Raw genomic sequence first — 18,040 nt, 5'->3', positions numbered from 1 at the left:
AACAAATCCTTTTATTAAGGAATTTTGTTCTGTGAAGTTTGTATTTAGTCAAAGGGCTGCACTTGAGGACCTAGAGGGCTCAATGTGGTCTTCAGGTTGCAGATTCCCCACTTCTAATTGAGATATTAAATATAGCCAAATTTTAAACTAAGGCACAGCGATCTCAAATTCAGCATGTTTTCCACCTTACTATACTGCCTTCATTGGAGTTGGATGGGAGGGAATAAGTAATAAGTGTGAAGGTAAGTGGTTGATAAAAAGAGATTATGGGTGACAAAGAGTATGGATAACAGAGAGGTTAATTGTCTCTAATGTGACCACAGGATGCTAGCTTATAACAAAACAAAGTAGAAAACATGGGACCTAATTTCTCATCAATGCACATCAATGTTGTAACAATTCACTTAAATATCTTCTTTCCTGTGTACTTATCCAACCAATTTGAAACCTTAATCTGTAGATTTTGGCTAGAAGATTTAAAGAAAATAAAGATAAAGAAATTGAATTTTGGATCAATGTTCAGTGTATTTTCACACCTGAGACTACTTAGAGAAAAGGAAAGGAAGCAAAGATAAGAGACCAAAGTTGCGAATATTGTCCAACACCCGTAGGTATTTACTGGCTCAAACTAATGATAGAACCTCCAAAAAGAGAATATTTTACTGTAATGATACATTTTTCTCTAACTAGACAAATCTATGCCCCTTAACCAAAATGGTTAAAGGTGTATGGGGTGTTCAGGGAGGACTAGCATCTCTGATGTGAGGGGTTGCCAAGCCCTTTTCAGGGCTGCTCATCCACCTTTGGTGTCCACCTGCCACCCAACTCTCACCTGTGACTCCAAGAAGCTGTAGGCTTCACAGAAGCCATGCCCTGTTAAAATCTAGGCAAATGGACTCAACTAGATGGAGAGTAACCACCAGACCCCAATCCATCAGTGAGTAGGGGATGTCTACCCTAAGCATGTGAAGACTTCTCCTGGTAGAATGGACAGAAGAGAACAGTTCATTCCAAAGCCCATGAAGGTGGTTGAAGCAGGTACTGTGGAGTGCTTAGAGCTTGATCAGACATTGAAGACACAAAGGTCATTCCATGCATCTGGACGATCTCCACTCATCCTGACTTTTGTCTTGCCACTGGACTTCAGTGACTCTGGAAGAGAGAATAAGGTTGAGAACTTTGTGCAACTCTACTTCACATAAATCCATTTCATAGCAAGTCAAGATATTACTCCATGATGCCATTGGCCCTTCTCATAAAGGAAGAATAAACAGTAGAGGCAGGAATGTAATTCTTATTTCCTTAAGCTTAGAAGGTAATTTCCATTATTTCTGCCTTAGTTATGGAATTCTTCTCCTTGACATGGATTAATTTATATTTCAAATAAATTAATTCAGTAAGAAGTAAACTAAAACTGCTCTATTGAGCTAATTTTCATTACTCTTAGATGGAAGGAAGAAAAGCTTACAATGATTGATTCTTCATGGGACAGACACAGTAACACATAGGAGTGAGTTCATCTGAATTATATTTTATTGAACAGCAGAATTTCTGATCATTTAACCAGGGTTATGCTTCTGTTATTGTAGCCCAACCATAGTATATCCATGTTAGACTTTTCTGAGGAAGAGAATTTGAATTCTTCTCTGACATTTAAGCATTTATTGCTAGTATCTAACCTTAGCAATGCTGTAAGTCACAAGTGGCAAATCTTCCACTTATATTACTTCAGTGCTGCTCATTCTAGTACCTTGGACAACTATTACTCCCTAACTGAACTATTATGATAACCTTCTAACAGTTCTTCCTACCTCCATTCACTTCTCTCCCTCACCTCCAAATTCATCCTTCCTACCACTGTTAGACAAGTTTTTCTGTATGTGTAGCTATAGTTATACCACTTATCTGCTCAAAAATTTCAGTGACTCCACATTACCTATTAAGTAAAGTTCAAATGCCTTTGCCTGGCATTTAAGGTTCCTGTAATTTGGTACTACCCTTTCTAGTTTTATCTCATATAACTCTCTACCATATATGTTCTATTTTAGTTAATCTAGTATACTCTCTGCATGAGGCTGATGATTTTGCACAACTCTGCCTTATTCAAATATAATTCACTTGCAAGTCATTGGTTGTCTTTGAGAATGAAGGACGAACAGTAACTGTGTACTCTGTGTCTCCCAAATATGTCTCAAGTTCTCCTGTGTTGGTGCCTTTGTTCTCATTTGTTCACACTGTTCCTTTTACAGCACTTCAAATGTCCTTTCTTTCCCTTGTTAGACTGTTCAGTTTCTCCCCAACATTTTAAAGTACTACCTCTTCTCCTTGGCTTTCACATAAACACTTCGTTTTGCTAAGTGGATAGAGCACTGGCCCTGGAGTAGGGAGAACCTCAGTTCAAATATGACCTCAGACATTTATGAGCTGTGTAAACACTGAGCAAGTCACTTAACCCAGTCTACCTCAGTTTCCTCATCTGTAAAATGAGCTGGAAAAGGAAATAGCAAACTGCTCCATTTATCTTTGCCAAGAAAATTCCAAGTGGGGTTGCAAAGGGTTGAAAATGACTGAAAAAATTGAACAACAATGTATTTATTATGTATTATTTTGTATTGTAATCTATGCACGTCTCTCCCCCTACCTTCTGTAGCCTTCATGCAGGGTCCAATTTTCTGTAAGTTTTGCTCCTTCTCTAATATTCAGCACAGTGCTTCATACATAGTAGATAGATAAATATTTTGTGAATCAGGTTGAATTGAAATAGAAGCCCTGAAGCCACCTTTGGCTTTTGGGCTCTTTCTTCCCATTCTTTGATTCTATGTCATTCATCATTAAGACCCATTTCTTCCTTCAAAATGAGTCTCAGATTTACTGTTTACTTTCTATTTCTTCTTCTAGATGCTTCTAGACAGCATCCTTACTATTTCATGCCTGGATTGCTGCAATAGCCTTCTTGTTTCCCATGCCTCCAGATTTTCTTGTTTTACCTACATTCTCAGTGATATCTTTCTAAAACACAGTTTTTATCATATCACTTGAAGTGGGTCTCAATTGCCTGATGGATGTCCAGACTTCTTTGTTTGACATCTGCGGTCTTTCCTTCTCTCTCCTCACTATATCTACTCAGTCTTGTTTCTTTATACTCACTTGTGTCCCAGCCAGATGGGACAGGTCTCTTCTTTCCCCAACATATACCATGGTCATTTCTGCTTCTCTGCCTTAATATTCATGATGTTTCTCTTTTATCTAGAATGCCTCCTACTTACTCTCCACTACTCCAAGTTCTAGTCATTTTTCAAGACCCAGCTTAAGACTTACCGCCTTCCATTAAACATTTGTGAGCTTTTCTACCCTTCAATGATTTCTCCCTTTCCTAAACTCCTAGTGTACTTGTTAGTACCACATGCAGGTCAAGTTTAATTCTTTACCAATGGTTTTATGTATGATAATTTTATTACCCAGATGAAATGCCCGCTCTTTGGAGGGAGGAGGGGTCATGTCTTAAGTTTTGGATACATAATAGATATTGAATAAGTTCTCATTGATTGTTTGAAATTTATAATTGTTTTTATTGTCTGTACCTATCAACAGTCAACTTTTATTATATGCTTTCAGTACTTAGTGGTAATGATTTCATCATGGAAAAAGAATGGTAATAATAACAATAATTAAGAAAGTCATAATAGAGATAAAAGGCTTTCTTTTATTGTGGAATTAAATTAAAACCACACCAATATCAACATCTATCTGTATATATATGTACGCAATACATATATATATATAAAATGTGTATATATAGATGTGTATAGTTTATATGCCTTTAGATAGTCTCTCTGTGTGTGTGTGTGTGTGTATATATACATGCATACATACACACACCTACATGCATACATTTAAGTAGTCTAAATATAAGCCAAATTATGTGCAGGGGTGTTAAGCATGAAAAGCAATGTGTTTTGACTTGTCAGTAACATAGACCAAGATTAGTCCTGGGATTATTCACAGGCAATTGTTTGGGTCTGAGGAGGTGCTGCTACTGGCATTCAGAGGGAACTGAGAAATTTGCTGCTGTTTTGGAAGAATGTGATCTCTTAATTATTTGTATTGATTTTTGCATGTGTTTGGTTTTTTTCCTTTCTCAGCATCATGATATTTTGCCAATAAAAAAAATCGTGTTAGATCACCTACATAAATTTGTATTGTTTCCTGCTTTTTAAGGTCTTATTATTCCATATTCTGAACCTGACTCTCTAATAGACTTTATCTGTTACAGAGCTGTTCTTATTCAGTTTAAACTGCATTATTCTCCATCATAGTAATGACTCCTTCCATTTAGGCAGCAATGCCTCTCACTGCCATCAAGAACCTACCATGTTTTGCAGCCCTAGAGATGAGAAGATTGTTTCTTCTCTGAAGGGGTGATATACCACTAGCCACAGCAGATAGTAGGCATGTAATGAAACCAGTTTAAATTTCTATTTAAAAACCTTATTTAAATTTTATTTACAATGAAACCCTCTAGAATGTGCTCTATTACTCATTACATTTCCCTACTCATCTCATACATAACTTTTTTTTCCTGGCAACTCTCTTATATAATGTTTATATATTATTTTTTATTTTTTGTTGTTTAAATTAAATTTTACTCTTTTCCATCAACGGATATCTGCCATTCCTTTCTCTTACCTTTCTCCTTGCTTTCTCTACATTGAGAAAAAGTGAAAAATAAAATCACTGTTGCAAACATGTATAGTCAAGCAGAACAAATTTCTGCATTGGACATATAAAAAAATATGTCTCAGTCTGTACTCTGAGTCACTCATCTCTCTATCAGGAGGTGGGTTGCGTGTTTCATCATGAATCCTATGGAATTATGGTTGGTCATTACATTGATCAGAGTCCTAAAGTCTTTCGAAGTTATTACTGTATAAATTGTTCTGGTTCTGCTCACTTTACTCTGCATGAGTTCATATAAGTCTTCCCAGGTTTCTCTGAAAACTATTCTCTTTATCATTTCTTATAGCACAATGGTATTCTATCATATTAATATATCATAAATTATTTAGCCATTCCCCAAATTGACTGTTAATTTCTCATTTCCATTTCTTTGCCACTGTAAAAAAAAGCTATGAAAACATTATTTTAGTAATAGGATTATTTATGCATACCCTGCATCCCCCTACTAGACTGTAAATTTTCTGAGGGCAGGAGCTATCTTAAATAGATCTTTTGATCTAGAAGTGCTTCTATATAGTCAGCATTTAAAAATGTTTGTAGTCTACGACTCTGTGATTCATTTTACAGAAGAACTCAAGGTAAAGTTCACATATTGTAGTGAGCTCCTCTAGTGTGCTTCAGTCCACTCTCTACACAACTGCCAAAGGGATATTCCTGAAGCACAAGTCTGAATACGTCCCACTCCAGCCCTTTCACCATCGTGTCCACTGCCTCTTTCACCCATAGCTGCTGCGCCTCAGCCATGATGCACATCCGTACACACCACCCCCAGTCCCGCACCCTGCCCGGCTCTGCCAGAGTGCTCTAGCCCCGAGTCCACATGGAGTCCCAAGACTCTTAGTTTTATTCCCGGGGACCAAGTAGAACAAGTCTGTTCTCTCTTCTATGAAATAACTCTTCAAAGACTTGAAGGCAGTCATCACATCTTAAGTTTCTTCTTCTCTAGACTAAACAATCTTAGTGCTTTCAGTTGTTCCTTGTATAGCATAACCCGGAAACTATTCTCCATAGGATCTGCCCTCTTTTGGAAACTTTCCAGCTTGGCAATGTCCTCTCTAAATGTGGTATCCTAGGACTGAACACAATACTCCAGATGTGGTCTGACCAGAGCAGATTAGAACAGGACTAGTTCTGGACCAGATGCACTCTGTTTCTTTAATATTTTATTTTTTTCTAATTAAATGTAAAAATAATTTTTAACATTCATATAAAAATTTTTTTTTAGTTCCAAATTCTTTCCCTCCTTCCTTTACCTTCTACCTTATTGAGAAGGAAAGCAATTAGATATAGGTTATATGTGTGCCGTCATGTAAAACATATTTCCATATTAGTTACATTATGAAAAAAACAGATTAAAAAACCTTCAAACCAACCCCCCCAAATATTCTTTGTTCTACATTCAGACTTCATCAGTTCTTTCTCTGAATGTGGACAGCATCTTCCATCATAAGTCTTGTGGAGTTGTCTTAGACCATTGTACTGTTGAGAAAAGCTGTCATTCACAGTTAGTCATTGTACAGTTTTACTGCTGTTGTGTACAGGGTTCTGTTTCTGCTCACTTCACTTTGCATCAGTTCATGTAAGTCATTTCAGGTTTTTCTGAGAGCATCCTGCTTGTCATTTCTTATAGTACAATAATATTCCGTCAGAATCATATACCACAGCTTATTCAGCCCTTCCCCAATTGATGGGCATCCTCTCAATTTTTTCTTTGCCACCACAAAAAGAGCTGCTATAAATATTTTCATACATATAGAGCCTTTATCTTTTTGAAAAAAATCTTTTTTAGGATACAGGTATTGCTGGGTATGTATGGCTTTATAGCCTTTTGGTCATAGTTCCAAATTGCTCTACACTGCAGGGCTTCTTAAACTTTTCCCACTCACAACTGCTTTAGTGCTTCTTAAACTGTGGGTTGCGACCCCATATGGCACCCACAGCTTATGAAGCACTGCACAGAATGGTTGAATCAGTTCACAACTCCAGCAACAGTGTTTTAATGTCCCAGTCTTCCCACATCTCCTTCCACATTTGTCATTTGTCTTTTTTGTCATATTAGCCAATCTGATAGGTGTGAGATTGCACCTCACAGATAACGTGCACTCTGAATGCAGTCTAGAGTAGCTATAGCTTTTTCTGGTTTCCATGGCACATTGTTGATTCATATTGAGCTTGTATCCTCTAAAACTTCTAGATGAGTTGCTTTCTAGCTGTGCATCCTCCATCTTATATTTGGGAAATTGATTTTTTTTGGATCTTAAGTGGGACTTTATATTTAATCCTATGAAATTTCATTTTCCTGTACTAACATCCTTCTCCAGTGCCTTATGGACCCTGGGTTCTCAAAAGCTATCCTAGTGGAGCACAAAGTCTGATTGGCTCTATTGGGAAAAGTTTTGAATACGGTCCAGGTAATACAGAATTACCATCAAACACAATTGATCACTCTGAGTTCACCTACTTTGCATAGGGTTTTTATTTATTGACTTGGCTTCTAGATTAAGTCCAAACCCTGTAGTCTAGCATTTAAAATTCTCTAAAATATGTTACCAAACTATCTTTCTAACCTTCAGGTTCCCAAGTTCAAATCCCATTTCTGTCACTAACTAGTTGCAAGGCCTTGAGCAAATCACTACTATTCTCTGAGTTTCCATTTCTTTGTTTATAAAATGAGGCTGGGCTAGACAATTTTAAAGATGCTGTCTAGCTCTGGATCTCAGATTTTGTTCCCATATATCTATAGTACAATCTATAGTAAGTGGATTAATCACTGTTACCAAATCTACCCTGCAACGTTTTCGCTCTTCCCTACAACCTTCCTTCTGAAATCCTCTCTGTCTGTTGTCTAAAAAACATTGCTGACATGCAATACATGTTACAGTGGGTCTCTCCTAAAATGTGTGTACTCTTCAACTGGAAAAAGTCTATTTTAAAGACTTTCGTCATGAAGTCCATGATCCCAAGAGGAACTGTCAGACTTAGAAGATGGCTTTTACTTCCTGTAGGTTAGCATAGTTGTTAACATTTCCAAAAACGGTGCTTCGATGGGTGGCCAGCAGCATTTCTGTTTCAGCTTTTATTGCACATATCACTAGTTGTATGGTGACTGGCTGGGTGCTTGCAAATCAATAGGATGCTAAAAAGGAATCTCCACTAGAAGCCATTATGGCTGCTTCAAGAAGATAGATTGTCTGCAGGAAGCAGCATCCTTTTGGGAATGAAAATAATCCCATATTAAGACTGTCATTATTAGGTAGAAAGGAGTCTCCCAGTCTTTTCCAAGGTTGTAGATCCAGTCACAAGGGTTTTAAAATGGAACACATGTGGAGGAGTTGGTAAGTCAGGTGAATTTTCATTTTTCATAGGTATCTTTTTATTTTTTCCCTTCATAAATACTGTAGATGCCTTATTACTATCCCTGAGAGGGCAATGTGGTACAGTGGGATAAGCACTAGATTTGCAATCAGAGGATCTGGGAACCCAGGTCTAATAACTACCTCCTGTGTGACACTGGGCAAATTGTTTAATTTCTCTGTATTCAGTGTCTTTATTTGTCAAATGAGGGGGCTAGACTAGCATTCCTCCTAGCCTGAATGTTGTGATCCTATGAATAAGCTGTAGCTATATTTCCTGCAGTGTAAAGCTGGCCACATTTTTGTTCTCATTTTTGAAGTAGAATATTTTAATGATCTGTTTTAAATTCATATTAGTTATTGACTAACTTGTATATATTCTGGGATGGCAGTCCTTGTTGTCGAGTGTCTGAACTTAAATACTTTGATTACTATGTTTCATTATAATGGCTTCTTTTGTAATTCTAAATATTTTATTTTATATATTTAAAAACATTATTCTCATAGTAGTCCATAGGCTTTGCAGGATTGTCAAAGGCATTCATGTCACAAAAAAAAGTGAGGAGCCCTTGACCTGAGATGCCAGAGCCAGTGCTAAACCTTAGTTTGAGGAAAATTGCATTGATCTTACTGTGGGCACTGTCATTTGGGAGAACAGTAGGATCGTTACCTCTTGTCAAGAGGCTGGTTCATGATGTTGGTTTTCCTCATTGTCTCCACTCTCTGAACCTCTACATTGAGGTCAGTCATTGTGGTACCAATATGGTATAGAGGCTTCTCAAAACTTATGTCATCAGCATTCAGCCTCTGGAGAGGGTATGGGTCTGGCAATGGAAGTTATGTCTTTCATTTGAGATCTGGGTTTTCTGAGTTGAGAAACACCTCCCCAGAAGGTCACTCATTAGGTGGTGCATTTTGACTAAAGGGCTGTGATCTATGTGCTCATGCTGATGAAATTGTTAGGCCTTTAAGGTTAGAAGTTACCTGAGCACCTCTATTTTCACTTTGCAATCTAGAGTAGAATATTCTGTGGAAAATCAATCAATCAATCAATCAACAAACATATAATAAAGACTTCCTACATGGGACGGACTGTCCAAGACCTTGGGGATACCCAGATAGCAGTGAAACAATTACTGCCATCAGGAAGCTTACTATCTGAGGAAAACATATGCCCATATATAATGGGAGTTATTAATCTTTTTGCATGTGTCATGGACATTTTTGGCAGTGTAGTGAAACCTATGCTCCATTTCTCAGAATGTTTTTTCTAAAAAATTCATAATTGAAGGGAATACTAAATTTTAATTAGAGGTTAATGAAAAATAGATGTAATTTTCTCCGCATACAAGTTGACAGACTCCCTGAAATCTATCCACAGACCTCTTGGGAGTCCCTGAACCCCAGGATAATAACCTGTGACATATAGATGTATATATAAAATAGAAGAATCAGTCACTCAGGACACAAGAGGCTCAGAAAAAGCTTCAGTTTGAGCTGAGTCTTGGCAGAAATCAGAGGATCTAAGAGGCAGTAAGAAGGAAGTAATGCTTTCTCATTACTGAGTCCAGTCAGTGTGGAACACTTCACTAGAAGTCCAGGGACATATATTATATTTCCAGCTTGTTGAGAGATGAGGTGTATGGCCTTTGGCAAATTGTTCAATAATTCTTAACCTTTGTTTCTTTCATAAAAATACTGCATAAGTAAAGCTTCTGGGTTCCAGTCTTGTCATTGCAGGGCACAGGGGAGTGAACCTGGTGGGGAATAAAGCGGTCAGAAGAACTACGGAGGTTGTGAGGAATGGAAGAGAGTTGGAAAGAAGGTTGGGAGAGTCAGAAAAGAGACTGCTGTGGCTGTAATAGAGAATACCAGTGAAGAGAGACAAGTTGGACCAGCCACAAAATTTTCCTAGAAAGCAGAAATATAAGGGCTGTAATTTACCAATTGCTTTTGCTGAGCAAAGAAAAGGAAAAAGGAGACACAGAGAGAAGATTAGTAAGGAGCGAGTAATAAGTTAACAGTGATGTAATGCTTTATGCCTGTCTCACTGCATTATTATGAGAAAAATGCTTTGTAAGCCTTAAAGTGCTACATAAGTATGCTATTGTTCACACTGTCATTGCAAACAGCCTTTGCATCATTTTGTTTGATCTTAATAATAATGATTACATCTAACATAGTTTATGAAACACTTAATATAACATCTCATTTGATACTCCCAACAACACTGAAAATAGATGATGAAGAAACTGATATACAGAGGGTGATATATAAATGATTTATAAGTGATATATAAATATAAAAATATATAAATTATATATGTGATTTACTCAAAGTTACACAACTAGCACTAAGTGACAGAACCAGGACACAAAGATAGTTCTTCTGACATTACATATGGGATTTTTTCCACTATATGTGGCTTTGAATAGGGATGGGAGCATGGTACAAGTGAAGAACAATATATATCATTGTGGAACATTTGGGGAGGGTATACCGTAAGGAGTGATTGTTGTTCAATTATTTCAGTCCTGTTCAACTCTTTGTGGCATCTTTGGGGGTTTCCTTGGCAAAGATACTGGAGTGGTTTGCCATTTCTTTCTTCAACTCATTTTACAGATGAGGGCAGTAAGGCAAACAGGGTTAAGTGACTTGTCCAGGGTCATACTACTAGTATGTGTCTGAAACTGGATTTGAACTTGGGAAGATGAATCTTCCTGATTTCAAGCCTAGTGCTCTATTCACTGTGCCACCTAGTTGCCAGGAGTAGGGGGTGATACAAAGTAACAATCCAGATTGTTTTCCCTAATGCTCACATCTGAGCACATTTTGGATGAGAACAGATATGGCAAAATTTATGTATAATGACACATGCTTCTTGCAAAACAGCTTTAGAGTGGAAAGGAACCTTAGAGATTAAGATTACTATGCCCAGGGTCTCTTGACTTCATGTCTAGTGCTCTTTCAAGGATGCCATGGATCATTTGTGGGCCTTTTTAAGAAAGGGAAAGCATATTTTCACGTGTATGAAGCCAGGCTTACTCTTCAAGTCCACTCATAATTCTTCCCATAAAAAACTTGTCATTTAGATAAATACGATGATAATAAAATGTCAAAATGATATAGACATATGGAGTCTAATGGTAAGACCACTGGGTTTGGAATCAAATGACCTGACTTTGTAGCCAAAATTACTTTACTTATCTGGACCTCAGTTGTCTCATCTCTATTTGAAGGGCATTGGATGATCTCTAAGCACTCCTTCCCACCCCCAAGTTTCAGGATGCCAGGATTCTAGATTCTGAGGACTAGGTGTCTGGGATTGGATTAGCAATTTTATTCTTGGGTGGTATATGATGTGCTATGTCTTGAAATGTTAAGGCAGGAAAACTTGGAAGGTTTAATTTTTAAGAAAAGATGATTCCCAAGCTTTTCTTAATTACTTCTGTCTCATGTAAGTGATCCTTTCACTGAGATTTTTTTTTTTTTGCATTTAAAAGCATCCCTTAATTGGGATTGGAGGACATTTTGGCTCTGTTGACGTTAAGGTCATTTTTAGAGATAAATCTGTTTCCTTTCCCCTCTTTTCTTCTCTCCTCCCAACAAGGGTGAACAGCTACATTCTTGCCTTGTCATTTCAGCAGTTCTTCATTAGGCTTGCATTTCAGGGTCCTTAGTAAAGTGACCAAAATACAAAGATGCACATAGCTCCTGCCATTGTGCATTGAAAATCTCAAACTTGAGAATTTACATTAACTTATTAGTAATGGATATTTGCCTCTATTGACTTAAGAATTAAATTTCTTCTCTTGGAAGCACAAAAAAAGAATCTACCTCTTGTGCTGAATTTGTCAGTTCTTTTGAATCTGAACATGTGGCCAGCTCTACTTGAATAGGTGTGGATAAGTGTGAATAGGTGCGATTTGGATGTTGACACCTTCAGCTGAAGCCCCATTTGTCCTATAATAGTTACAGTTCTGCTAGAAGGTAATGAGGATTGTCAGATTCCTAGGGGAAATTATGCATTCTTTATTTTTTGGGGCAAATAACAAGCAACAGGTGCAAGTTAATGGAGCAGATGTTGGTAAATTGACCTTAGACTTCCTCTACAGAAATTCAAAGGTTAACACTCATTGGTCTGTCTTCTTTTCACATTACCCAGATCTCTAAGGCTGAATAATCTTACCCTTTTGGGGGAATATAGAGGCATGGCATCCCTACCCTGAGCAAACTATGTGGGGAAATTAGCCCATTTGGGTTCTTGGAGCTACTCTTGTGTGATGTCTTTCATTCTGAGATTATATAAGGAATGCCTCTCAACCAGCAATTAGAGTTGCCTCAACCTCTTTTGATTTTGGGTAGCATTATTCTGAATTCTGGCTAGGGGTGCTAGAATTTGTAAGCTAGTGGCATCATAGTATCTCATTGATGGTGGGCTAGAACCATATCATGTTTTCAAACTCCTGAAATGTTTCCAGTTTGTTTTTCTCTTCTTATAGCTCTTCTGGCTACCCCACATCTCCAATCACATTCACTCTATCTAGTTAGTCTTAATTTTTAAAAAAACAAGTTTATTTCCTCAACTGTTCTCTTTCCCATCCTCTAAAGTGTGTATCCTTTGAGGTCCTGGGATCATAGGATCACAGATCTTGGTGAGGAAGGGAGCTCAGGAGTTGTCTAGTCTAAAATCGTCATTTTACTGACAAGGGAAAGGACCCAAGAAGGTTACATCTGTCCAACGTTACATTTATCTTTGTGACTAGAGATACCTCATTTTCCAGTTTGTATTGTTTATTTGATTGTGTAGAGGCCACCTGCTATATTGGATAAAGTACTCAACTTGCAGTCAGAAAAATCTCAATTCAAATCCCTACCTCAACATTTACTCACTACATGACTATGGGCAATTTACTTAACCTCTCTGAACTTCACACAACTTTTTAAAACTAAGAAAAAGTAAGAACTTTTAAAAAACCTAAGTAAGCGCTAGTAAGAGGAAGTTCCTACGGTATGAAATTGACTACAAGTCCTTGGCATAATGGGTTCTATTTTCCTCTTGTAGACAAGAGATGAATGATGTTTGGAAATGAAAAGGTCATGAATTATGGGTAGTTGATCAGATGTGGATGGACGCAAGTGGGGCAAGAATAAGCAATGAAAAGGAAGTTATTGAGAGATGTTGAGTTAAGAGAATGATCATTTAATCTAGGTGGGCAGATTAAAAGAACATTGGTTGATCAGAGGTAGATCCGCTTGAAAAGGACTATAGAATATGGAGTTATAGCTGAAGGGAATGTGTACTGACAGAGAGGAAGGACCAATTAAAGGGAGGTTTGCTAGGGAATGAATGAAAAAAGTACTGTGCCAAATGCTATGGTTATAAATACAAAAGCTGAATGCTAAAGAGTCTTTGAGTGCAATCTAGTGGATTCCAGAGTCACAAGAAACAGTGTGGTATAGTGGAGAGAGCACAGAATTTGGAGGTGGGGACCCCTGAATTTGAATTATGTCTCTGGCATCAGCTATGTGACCATGGACAAATTGCTTAAATTTTCTAAGCCTCAGCTTCCTAATTTAAAATAGAGATTATTATCTGTAGTACTGACTTTCCAAGAATGTTGTGAGGAGATGATGTATGTATGTAAGGTACTATCTCTTTAGGGTACTGCCCTTTTCATAAGGAGAAGTTTAATAGTAAAAAGGGCAGAATGTGTAAAGGAAAGGAATTATATCAGCTGATATAAGATATCACCTTTGTCACAGATAAATGTTTTGTTGCCTGAAAGGGGTAGGAAAATAACTTTGGTTTAATAAAAACTGTTGAGATATATGTATTATAAAAATAGTTTTTAGATGAGATTTGAGCAGTTTTGGAGAGGAAATGAACTGTGGCATAAATATAAAGACATATATTGCCTTGCAAAAGTGATAGGATGATACCTTATTTATACATGAATAGGTTGTTAGTTTAAAGGGTACAGAGAAAAATAGTTATATTAAACTTGGGAAAATATAGATACAAAGAAACTCAGTTTCAAGGACAAAACATGAAATGGTGGACCATATTGAGAATTTATAACTGCAGGGCATTATGATTCCTTAGGACATTTGTACAAAGCTGTTTTAATACTTAACAAGGTAAAACTTAAAAAAAAAAGAGAGTTCATATAACTATTTAAGGACCAAGGAATGATTAGAAATATCTGAGTTCCTCTTTTAAGTGAAAGGTGAGTCACTAGATGCCATCACATTGTGGTTTAAGCCATTGAAAAGTATAGAAGATAGGAGGCTGAAGTTTAAAAGCCTGAGTAGTGAAGACTGGGGGGAGAAATTGGGTGGGGTCAAAAGCAGCTCTATCAAAGCTTTAGTTACAACTAAATCTCAGCATCAGCAAAGCATACATATAGCAACTAAATCTAAGACATATATACAACCAAATCCCCTACATATATATGCAACTAAATCTCAGCAAAGTATATATACATGTGAAAATTTCAGCATCACCAGAGTATACAGATATAAGTTTATATGGACACATGTGTATATGTATAAACATACATATAGGTACATACATAAACATACACGTATGTGCATATTTTATACTGTATAAGCATATATATGTATATATGTATTTGCTCCAAGATGATTGAACAAGACAACATCCCAATACATTGAAAATTTGACTAGATTTGGTCTAGTATAAACACATATACGTGTATGTATATATTTGCTACAAGCTAATTGGACAAGATATCATCCTGGTAAGCTGAAACTCTGACCAGATTTGGTCTGTATTATAAACGTTGTAGAACAGAAAAAGAGGAATGGTCCTGAAATAATCAGTTTCCATTATGTACAACTTACTTGTCCATTAGAATACAAACTACTAGATTAAATGCAAAGAGCATTGCAAATCATCTTTAAAGAAACTTAGTTTGTGGGCAGCTGGCAAGAAAATGAGGCATTTGAAAAAAACAGCCCACATATTAAAAGATGCCCGCAACACTCAATGATGACTGGGTGTATTATCTGTGGCACATCTTACTTTCAAGTTGACTGACAGGTCTTAGAACATTCTGCTTAATTTCATGTTTCATAGGCAGCGCACACAACTGTAGATGAGCAAGAAGGCCCTTTGAGAGACACTTAGACACCTTCCTTATTCCAAAGTTTGAGAGAAGGAAGCTTGATCTGTTCTCAGCATTAAAAGAATATCAGGGAGGAAGAACTAAACAGCAAAGGAAAGCTGTGAACAACTTCCGGGTTTCTCTAGGATAGGTCTTGACAATGTATTTTCATCATTTCATTTGAAGTGAATTCTCCAAACATCCCAAGCAGCTATATTTTAATGTAAATATAACAACATGTCCCAAAGCCAAATCAAAAGGATTTTTTGATTACGTATGCCTGCAGTCTCCTTGTACTTACATTTTTCTCTCCTCTGCTCAAAAACCTTAAGTGGCTCCCCATTTCTTCTAGGAAAAAAATTAAAATTTTACAACCTGACATATGAGGCTTTCTATAATCTGTCCCCAACCTGCTTTTTTAGTCTTATTTCGCATGATTCCTCTTCATGTACTCTACATGGGGTAATCATGGTGCTTGGATGAAGTGCTGGATTTAAAATCAATAAATCTGGATTTAACTCTCATCTCAGACACTTAATGACTTTATCATCATAGGAAAGTTGCTTTCAGAAAGTCAGTTTTTTTTATCTGTACAATGGGGATAATAATCCATATGCTATCTTCCTCATAGGTTTGTGTGAGAAAACTACTTTGCAAACATTGAAGTTCACATAGATGTGAATTATTGTTATTTCAGCCAAACTAGATGACTAGGTGTTCCCTGAATTTGATGTGGTATTTTCCACCTACATGAATTCACACAATCCATCTCCTATACCTTGAATTCTCTTCTTCCTCACCCCTCCCTGACAAATTCTTTATCTTTCTTCAGCTGTCCTGATCATTCCCCTGATCATCCCAGCTATTAATATTCGTTCATTTTCCCTCCCTCCTTCTTCTCCCTCTCCCCTTCCTTCCCTTCTTTTCTTTCTTTTTCTCTCTCCCTCTTTCTCTACCCCTCCACCCTCCATCTTTCCCCCTTCCTCCTGTTTCCCTCCTCAAATATTGCTTTTGGTTTTAAGATGCAGCAAGGTGGCATAGTAAATAGACTAGGACTAGGAGTCAGGAAAACTGGAGTTCAAATATGATTTCAGATATTAGCTGTGTGACCCTGGGCAAGTCATTTAGCCTTTGCTACCTCAGTTTCCTCATCTGTAAAATGAGTATAATAATAGCATTCAGCTTCCTGGGTCATTGTGAGGATAAAATAAAGTATATAAACTTTAAAGCACTATAGAATTGCTAGCTGTTGTGGTTTTGACCACTTCATTCCCTATGTTATATTTTACTTCAATAGAGGTATGTTGAATTACAAGTAGAACATCGGCTCTTTGAGGACATGGATTGTTTCATTCTTGTTTCTGTATCCCTACCTAGCACAGTGTCTCATGAAAAGCAGGGGCTTAATAAATGGTTGTTGAATGGAATTCATGATCTCATTTACATAACTACATCTTCCACCTATGCAAATCCTCTCCCTTCAACACCTTACTTGACTGTTTCATGAACTGTTTTGACCTGGAAAGTTTTGTCACCAGATGGCCAGCCTTCTGCTGATAACCCCTCCCTCCATCTGAACTGAACTGGGATGATCCTTGGACAACTGGCATAGAGTCTGTTTCTGGGTCTATCTTTGAAGTCTATCCAGCTTAGTAGAACCTGCCAGAGGTTGTGATTTCCTCCTACAGCTTTCAAGAAACTTGGGGTCACTTGCTTGTCACAGTGAGATATCAGAGGAGAGCTTTAGTAGAGTGTTTCCTTCATAAATCTACCATCACCTCTACCACCACCACCACAACCACTACTACTACTACTACTACTACTACTACTACTACTACTACTACTACTACTACTACTGCTGCTACTGCTGCTGCTGCTACTACTACTACCACTATTACTACTACTACTACTACTTATATAGCACTTTAAGGTTTGCAAAGCATTTTACATAGATTATCTCATTTGATTCTCATCAGAACCTTGTGAGGTAGGTATATTATTATCCCATTTTTGCAGATAAGAAAACAGAGACTGAGCACAGTTAGATGAGTTGCCCAAGGTCACATAGTAAACAAGTGTTTGAGGCACGATTCAAACTCAAGTCTCTTTAATACCAAGCTCAATACTAACTATTGTAACACCAAACTTCTCTATAATTGAGAATGAATTGAGACTGAAATTAAGTATATGTTTGCTTGTGTTTAGATACTCACCCCATTTTCTACCTGGTTGCTCTCCTGAACTCCATGATTTCCAAAACCTACAATCCTGCAAGATGGTATCAGTTCTGAAATTTATATTTCCTTAAGACTCACGTCCCCTGGAACTCCTCTCTCTCTCTGATTGGAGAGGATAGAGGATGGTCATTTGTAGAATTCCTCCCAGATTATCCACCTAGGTCACCCAGGACATACATACATTTTGTCATTCCCCACCTGACTGCCTTCCTGGATTTTATATTATTATCTCCAGAATATCCTGCAGGATAAAATCAACTCTGAAATTCATACCTCCTCACATTATTTCCCACCCTACCTGCATACCTCCTTTCCCCTCACTAACATTTCCCTTCCACTTTTCTGCTTGTTTTTTTATGAGTTGTCTTCTCCCATTAAATTGCAAGCTCCCTGAGGGTAGGAACTGTCTTATACCTCTCTCTGTATTCCCAGTGCTTAACATGGTGCCTGTTATATAGTAGGTATAAATATGTACCTGACTAAATATATGTATGTATATTCATGTATCTATGTAAGAGCCATGGTTAAAAAGTGATGAGATAGACTTTGCTGTTTGCTTCACAGGCTGATTCTGAAATGTTTT

The 18,040-nt window shown here is 37.3% G+C and overlaps 1 protein-coding gene across 1 annotated transcript in view; it reads left to right on the top strand.

Annotated features, from left to right (window-relative positions):
- Window positions 1-18,040, top strand: part of TMEM178B (transmembrane protein 178B) — a 423,711-nt gene that overhangs the window by 9,479 nt on the left and 396,192 nt on the right. The window lies entirely within an intron of this gene.

The sequence above is a fragment of the Notamacropus eugenii genome, chromosome 3, assembly GCF_028372415.1.
Source record: "Notamacropus eugenii isolate mMacEug1 chromosome 3, mMacEug1.pri_v2, whole genome shotgun sequence".
Lineage (NCBI taxonomy): Eukaryota > Metazoa > Chordata > Mammalia > Diprotodontia > Macropodidae > Notamacropus > Notamacropus eugenii.
This window is presented reverse-complemented; position numbering and strand designations above follow the sequence as displayed.